General features: G+C 35.4%; 1 pseudogene; it reads left to right on the top strand.

Annotated features, from left to right (window-relative positions):
• Positions 1–6,723: 6,723 nt before the first annotated feature.
• LOC148198398 (uncharacterized) lies at positions 6,724–8,558 on the top strand (annotated as a pseudogene).
• The last annotated feature ends 301 nt before the right edge of the window (positions 8,559–8,859 follow it).

The raw sequence follows: 8,859 nt of genomic DNA, 5'->3' as shown, positions 1-8,859 counted from the left end.
TAAGGAAATATCTTATTGGAGCAACTCTTCTAGTGTTTTAATATTAAAAAAATGTGAATTTTGGGTTTTCTGGTGATTTTATTTTAAGCAACCGTAAACAAATTATTATTTTATATTTTTGTTTAAACTTGTTATGATATATGTAACATCTTTTTTGCTTCCATAAGTCTTATGAGTAACACTGTGTCAGGCTCACTTTTCCTACTTCTATAAGTCTTACAAGTATATTCTTATTGAAATGAAAATGTTTGTCACACACTAAACACCAACAAACTTAGTTCCCCATAAATGCAGCATAAGGGCAACAAGGTCTAATCCATGGACTCAGTTCTTGTTAAGTTTTGGAGTGTATTTTACTAACTAAACAAGGTGGGAAAATATGAAAAATGAAATTGAAAAGGAAAGTAACTAACTATTAATGCAAAAATGCATGATTCTAATTAACACAATTAAAAGGACATAAACTAATGACATTATTATTTATACCAATCAATAACAGACCATGAACCTACAAATGCTATGTCTAAATGGTGCAAAGAAAATAAGAAACTAAACATAAACTTATGAATACTATGAAACCTACAAATGCTGTCTAAATGGTGCAAAGAAAATAAGAAACTAAACATAAACTTATGAATGCTATGAAACAGGTAATCCATTGGCTAAATAAGATCACCTTGATACCAATCAATAACAAACCATGAACCTTTTTACTTGACTAAATAAGATTACCCTGATATTAATTCATTAGTATCCCCTCTGAGCCTTAAATCTTTTTTTCTTATTTTAAGCAACTACAAAACCTTGGCAAGAAAAAGAGCATGTTATCTTTAATCTTATGATGAAAGAAGGAACTAATGCATTATGTTAGAAATGAGTGATGAATAAAGTGTGTGAGTGAGTACCTCACCCCAAAAATAGTAAAAATGGCAAAAGGAAGAAAAAAAGTTTCATGGGAAAAAAGAGGGTGAAAGGAAAAAAAGAGAACAAAAAAAAGTAAAAGTGAGAAACAAAATGTAGAAAAAGAAGGATAATTGTTTTCAAGTGAAGAAAGAAAACAATATATTTGTTTTTCAAAATCTTTGCTCCTTAATTCTTTCTTTCCAAATTTTTTAAGCTTCTATTGCCTTGGCCACATTACCACCTTTGAAAAGTCCTCATGATCTTTGAATGCATATTTGCCAAAAGTATGTGAATATTAGAATCTTGCTAAGTTATGGTAATGTTTACATACATGAGTATTTTGAATGCAAACACAAGCCTAAACACTTAAGAGAGCATTGGTGAGTGAATATACATTTGAATTTGAGTGATCTCTTTCATACTTGATTACTTGATAAATTCAAAAGATTAACTCATGTGTTTAAAATAGATTTTTCCCATTCGCATGATTCATGACAACTTGATTTAGAAATTTGATTAGTTTTCAGTGAAGTTCTTTTCCTTTGGTTTAATGTTGATATGAATATTGATCCGGAATAAAGTTCTGAAATTACTAAAGTTTGCTTAAGAGTGCAAAAGGACAAGTGTGGGGGCATTAAACAATTCTGATTGAAACTTGAACAACTCAAATTCAACTTACAACACCATAGTTAATGCATACAACACTTCGAAAACTAAGAGAACCAATACAACTTTAACCCAATTAACAACACTATTCCAATTACCTATAACACAATTTTAAGCCTACACAACACTAAATCAAGCTTAAACAACATTAAATAAACTTCTAACATCATGGATCAAAGTATAACAACTCGACTTCCTCTTAAAACCAGAAAATAACCCAATATAACTTAAACCACCACGATCAAAACACTGCACTATACCTATCACCATGCATCAACCCCAAATTCAACACTTGATATATAAAATAATATATCAACCAATATCAATGTATTGAACAACCAAAACATGGTCTATGCTAAACCAGAACTTTTGCATAGAAACATCGCGTACATAGTTTCTCTAAACATGTTGCAACAAGCATATTAACCTTCAAAACCATATCATTTATCCATAACTACTTTAGTAAAAAGAGTACACATCCAAAAAATTATATATATATATATATATATATATATATATATAACCTTCAATACCATATCATTTAACTCTCAATACCCTCAATAAGAACACTACACAATTTGGTCCTTAAAAAAAACGTAACCGAAAAACACTATACTATACCTATTGTCAACACCCAATTTCGTCCGGATGTTCTCTTGGTTTTATTTTATTTTTATGCTCTTATTATTTGTTTGACTATTAGGTTTTATTATATGTAACTCCTTTCCTATATCTTATTTTTTATTTATTTATTGAACTTGTTTATTTGCTGCACTCTAAACATAAAAAAAGAGAGGAGAAAATAGATATAAAAAAGTAATAACAAAAATAATGTTTTAAAGGTTAAGCACACGTGTGAACAAAAATAATGTTTTAAAGGTTAAGAACACGTGTGACCGCTTGCATCGTCCTTGTGCTAGAAACATTTTCTTTTTCTTAACGTGTGACTGCTCGCGTCGTCCTTGTGCTAGAAACCTTTTCTCTTTCTTGTAAAAAAAATAACAAAAATATGTTTTAAAGGTTAAGCACACGTGTGACCGCTCGCGTCGTCCTAGTGTTCAATACATTTCTCTCTTATTTAAATAATTAAATGAGGATATGGGTGCTCGTGCGATCGTCCGCATCAACCTAGTACTTAGTATCCTCAATATTAAAAAAATTAAATAATGGTATGAGTGCTCGTGTGACCGTTCGCGTCGGCTTAGTACTCATTACCTTCTTTTTCTCAAAAATATTAAAAACTTAAAATCTTCAAAAGTTAAAAACATCTACTTTTTCAAACAACAAACAATCTCTTAGCCAGAACTACGTGATCCTTGATTCTCCATCAAAAGTGAAGATACGTAGGAGCAAGGTTAGCCCTTGTCAGGTTCACTTCCCAAAAATCCAAAATCATTTCCAAACAAAATTCTCAAACAATTTCCTAAACAAAGTTTCAACACAGTTTCCAAAAGAACTACATAACCATGATTTCTCATTTTGAATGAGAATACGTAGGAGCAAGGTCAATCCTTGTCGGGCCCAAAAAACTAAAAAAATATATTTTGTTTCTTTAGAGTTTTATTTTAGCACCACTCTTGGTAGTCGTCTCCCCCTTTGTCTCTGCCTTGCAATACTTTGCAATATGGTCTGCCTTGCAAAACTTTGAAAAACGGTTTGCCTTACCACAATTGTAGCACTTGCTTGATCTATACTTGTTTGCATAGTGGTCATACTTGCCACACTTAAAACACTCAACACCTAACCAATTTCCCCGACCTTTTCCTTGTCCTTGGTCATGCCAATTCTGCTGACCGGTTTGCTCTTCACTATCATTCTCAAAATTACCTTGGTCATGTCCACCTCGTCCTCGGCCTCGGCCTCCTCGCCCTCTGTCGCCAGACCTCGGCTTTGAGTAATCCGAGTTTTATTTGAGTCAAACTGTACCTGTAGTGCTTGATCGTCGGGTTAAACCTAATCATCCCAACTCCTTGTCCTTTGTTTGTGGGCTTCTAATGACCTAGCAAGTTCATCAACTATAAGAACCGACAAGTCCTTCAATTCTTCGATGGTGCAAACGATACTTTTGAAATCTTTTGTAAGGGGTCTCAAGATTTTTTCCACAACCCAGCTAGATGACATTTGTTCTCCATTCCTGCCGAGCTGGTTGGCCACCTTCTCCACCTGAGTTATGTACTTGGTTATATGCTCTTTAGGCTCCATCTTTAACTATTCAAACTCTCCTCTAGAGCTTGTATTCAGACTTGTCTAACGCGGTTGTCACGTTTATACGCCACCTCCAATATCTCCCAGGCTTCCTTTGCTGATTTAACATTCGTTATTTTTTCGAATTCGGACTCATCTACTGCATTGTAGAGAAAATACAATGTTGACCCACCTCTTGCACGTGTTTTCTTTAATGTAGCCATTTGTGCCACCGTCTGATGTTTGTCTACATCAGGTTCAACGTACCCGTCTTCCACCATATCCCAAATGTCTTGAGATCTCAATAACGTCTTCATTTGTAGGTACCAATTATCATAATTAGTTTTTCTCGTCAACTGTGGCACACTCATACCATTGATAACCTTTGCCATCTCTCTCACAAAAAAATCAAGCACTCACTTTTTTCCTCACGATGTTTGACTCTCTCTCTCCTTTTCTCTCTCTTGGTACTTAGAGCATAAAGCTCTTATACCACTGTTGGCTCTATCGAGGAGGAGGTTCACCGGAGAGACACAAACACCAATGACATTTGAGCCCAATCATATAAGAGATTGACACCACTCTTTACCCAAAACCTTAAGGCAATGGATTAATGGGTCTTTCATCTTTATATAGTGTTTTACTTTCTTATTTCTATCCAATGTGGAACTTGGAATCACACTTGGATTCCCAAAAATAATGTGTTCATCTAAGTTGATGAATCCATCGTATTTTCAAAAGTTGGCATTTTTCAATTGTCCCATATTTTCATGATTCCTTTCATAAAAGGGTGTCGAAGTTGGGATGGGTTGACTAAGGTCAACGAGGAGGGTCAATATCCTAGGTTATCTGCACAACTACTTTCTTGAACCGTCCTGTTGATAACAGTTGAAAAACTGTTATTTTCATGCTTAAAATTGATACTAAAAGCAACCTTTAACACTTAGAAACTAGCTTAGAATCATGCTTTTGTTCATATTTTTAGAAATAAGAGAGTTGGACAGGTTTATGCTTGATTTCAGTGTTTTATGCAGGTTTTAAGATGAATTTGATGAAAGAAGTGAAGAAGGATAGAGATGACATCAGAAAAGAACTCAAAAAGTGCAAAAGAAGAGAAGCCGCAAGTACCGCTCAACGCCAGTTTACCGTTGAGCGGCACTTAAGAACACTCGTTGGTTCCGCTGAGGGGTGAAAATGCAGCTGAGGAGAGAATTGACTACGCGCTGGTACCGCTGAGCGGCAATTTACCGCTAAGAGGTGGTCTTTTGGGCTTAGGCCCACTTTTCTGTAATATTGCGAATAGTATATAAGCTTTAGGACTTTCTAGGGTTTGTATCTTTGGCAGAGTACGAAGCAAACACTCACTTTTCCACCCCTTGGAGGAAGATCTTGGATGCTAAGGCTACCTACTCAACTTTCTAGGGTTCTATCTTTCATTCTTTCATTATTGTTCATCTAGTTTCACCATGAATATGGTGAACTAAACTTTGTATTGTTGTTAGGGAATCAATGTAATCTTTTGAAGCTCTCATATATGGAATTTGTGTTTAAACATCTTATTTTGAGATGCATGCTTTCTTTCATCATTAGTTAGGGTTTTTTCCTCTTTGCTCAAAGCATGCATTGTTTAAGTCATTCGATGTCATGGGTATTGATTTTGTCGATATGGGAACATACGGGGAAATCTAGATCCGGGGAAATTATCCCAATAGCATATTGCCTAGACATAGGGATATGAGGGTTGGTTGCCTTTAAGCTTCTGTGCTTCAGAATTAATTATTAGGGATGCTAGGAATTGTATGAACTCGTAATTAAGGATAGGCTTTCTTGCAAGGTGATTTAGAAAGTGACATTAACATTAATGAAAAGAATGATGAATTCCTAAAGTATATGAGAGTGGATAAGATGAAATTGATTACCCCAACAACATACTCATCCATCTAATTCTTTCAAGTGTTTGTGTTCCTCTTTTCCATTGATCAAAACTCATGCATACATGTTTACTTATTGTCTTTTTCATTTGAAACCTCAAGAATTTGTCACAAGTCTTAAATAATCAAGAAATCATATAACTAAGTAGGCCGTGAGTCCTTTGGGGGAACGATACTTGGTCTTACCAAGTTTATTACTTTATACAATTCGGTCACACTTGTCGAGGGTTAAACAAGTTTTTGGCGCCGTTTTTCGGTGTTCATAAATTTGTCATTAAGTTGTTGGCACCGTTGCCGGGGACTCGTGGTTTAACTAGTTTATTTGTGTGATTATTGATTATCTTTGATTGTTTTGAATTTTGAATTTTAAATTTTGAATTTTGAATTTCTGTTTTTATTTTTCTGTTATTATTTTTCTGTTTTCTGTTTTTATTTTTTTTTGTTTTTATTTTTATTTTATTTTATTTTAATTTCTGTTTTTACTTTTCTGTTATTATTTTTCTGGTTTTATTTTTTTGTTTTTTGTTTTTATTTTTCTGTTTTTATTTTATCTTCTATGTTTCTATCTTTTATCTCCTTATCTCTTATTTTATATCTTCTCTATCTTTTTGTGCTAACAAATTTTTCTGGGGACTTGTTTTCTTGTGTATGCAGGAAGCAATTCGAACTAGAAGCAAGAAAACTTCGAAACCTCTTCTTGCAGGCTTAGACGAGAGTAGATGGAGGAGGAGAATCCGTACATCTAGAGAATGTTTCCCTCCTCCGGAAGATCTCTTACAACCTTCACCACAAGGTTCTTACCATAGCATTAAGGAGATGGAGAATAATAATGTCAGACGGACTCTTGCAGATTACACTAATGTAGTTGGCCCTCAACATTTCAATAGCATAGCAAGACCGAGGGTCAATGCAGCTAATATGGAGGTGAAACCGACATTAATCCAACTGGTTAATAGTAACCAATTTAATGGGTTGTCTCATGAAAGCCCATATAAGCACCTCACAACTTTTAATGAAATTTGCAATATAGTGAAGATAAATGGGGTGCCTGACGAAGGAATCAAACTTAGTCTGTTTTCATTCTCATTAGGAGGCAACGCTAAGCTTTGGTTGAACTCTTTTCCAGAAGGGAGCTTTACAGAGTGGGAAGTTGTGGTGACAAAGTTCTTGAACAAATACTTCCCACAATCCAAGGTAAACAGAGGAAAGCAAGAGATATCATCTTTCAGGCAAGGCATGGAGGAATCGCTAGGTCATGCATGGGATAGATACAAAAGCCTATTAAGAAAGACTCCCATGCATGGATTTGACGAAGTAGAAGTAGTCCTGATCTTCCTTGGAGGTCTTGGTTCACAAACCAAGATGATGCTTGATGCCTCAGCTGGAGGTAATATCAAATGGAAGACTCCAGAGGAAGCCACGGAAATAATTGAAAACATGGCTACTAATGATAATGAGCTGAATAGTGAAAGAGGAACTCCTATTCAACAAAAAGGAGTTCTACAGTTGCAATCCAATGATGCCTTGCTAGCTCAGAACAAGATATTAACTCAACAATTGGAGAATCTCGCAAAAACACTTGCACTACTGCCAAAAGACTTAAATACTGTTGCACAAGTTCAACCATAGTTGTGTGAATTATGTGGGGGTGACCATATCAATGGTCGATGCGCCTTTCCAGCAGAAGCTTTAGAGGATGTTAACTTCATGGCTAATAAATTTCCATACCGTCAGGGGAATTTCAATCAAGGGTGGAAACCACACCCAAGCAATGGTCAAGGACAAAGTGGGCAAGCTGGACAAGCAATGCAATTTAACAAGCAACAACAACAACCAACCTTATGGCAACAAATGTCTATACTTAATGAAAGATCAATAAGGATGGAAGAAACTCTTCAGAAATTCATACAGAAAACTTAGTCCACTCAAAAGAGAACTAAAGTTGCTATTAAGAACTTGGAGATGCAAATGGGTCAAATTACTAAGCAATTGGAAGAAAGGCCTGACAAAAATTTGGGGGCTAATACTGAAGTTAACCCCAGGGAAGAATGTAAGTTGTTGGTAAGTGTAAATGTTGAAACAGTTAAGTTAGAAAGAGAGAAAGAGAAAGAAGAGAGAAAAAAGAGAGAAAAAGAAAAAGAAGAGAGAAAAGAGAAAGAAGAGATAAGAGAGATAAAGAGTGAAGATATTCTTCCTTTTCCAACAGATCATGAGAAACAATTTGTTTTTACAGAAATATTCAAGATGTTGGATAATGATGTACCTTGGAAGGAGATATTACAGCACATTGCAGTTTATACAAAGCCCAAGGAAGAAGTCTCTACAAAGAAAAGACGTAGAGAGGATGAGACAAAGGAGTATAAAGTAAAAGATCCAGGAGGTTTCTTCATTCCATGCACAATAGGGAAGAAAAGGATACAAAAGGCTTTACTTGATTTAGGATCAAGTGTTAACTTGATGCCTTATTCTTTACTTGAGCATATTGGTGATCTTGATGTGAAGCCTATAAAGATGAATTTATTAATGGCAGACGGATCCTCAAAAAATCCCTATGGTATAGCAGAGAATGTTATAGTTTGTGTAGGTAAACTACAGTTCTTGGTGGACTTTGTGGTGATGGAGATGAAGAATGAAAGGATACCCATTATTCTTGGAAGACCGTTTATGAAAACGGCCAAAGCCATCATTGATGTGGATGAAGGCATAGTGGTATTCCAAGACCGAGAAGAAAGAGTTGTTGTAGATGTTTTCAAAGAAGAGAGGCAGATGCAGGAGGAAGAAGATAGTCATAAAGCTACATATCAAGATTTACTCATGACTAGTCCTGTAGATGAAAAGCCAATGGTCAAAGGTAAACATTGCTTTTTGTTTTAGGTACAGGAAGAAGAAAAGATTGGGAAAGGAAGAAAGGTCCATAATGACTGGACGTAAGAACGACTCCAACTTGGTAAACTTGTGAAATTCAAAAACAAGTTGTGGGTTGTGAAAGACTACAAAGAAAATGAGGTGATAGAGATAGAGTCTCCACATTCCAGAAGAGTCAGAAAAGTGGACCGGAAGCCGTTGATGAGTTGGTGTGATATGAACATCAACCATGAAGATGAAACATGAGCTTCATTGGGTAAGCTAGTGACGTTAAAAGAGAGCTTGCTGGAAGGCATTCCAGTGATTTGTG

The sequence above is a fragment of the Vigna umbellata genome, chromosome 5 (genome assembly GCF_029865625.1).
Source record: "Vigna umbellata cultivar VRB3 chromosome 5, Vumbellata_1.0, whole genome shotgun sequence".
Classification (NCBI taxonomy): Eukaryota; Viridiplantae; Streptophyta; class Magnoliopsida; order Fabales; family Fabaceae; genus Vigna; species Vigna umbellata.
This window is presented reverse-complemented; position numbering and strand designations above follow the sequence as displayed.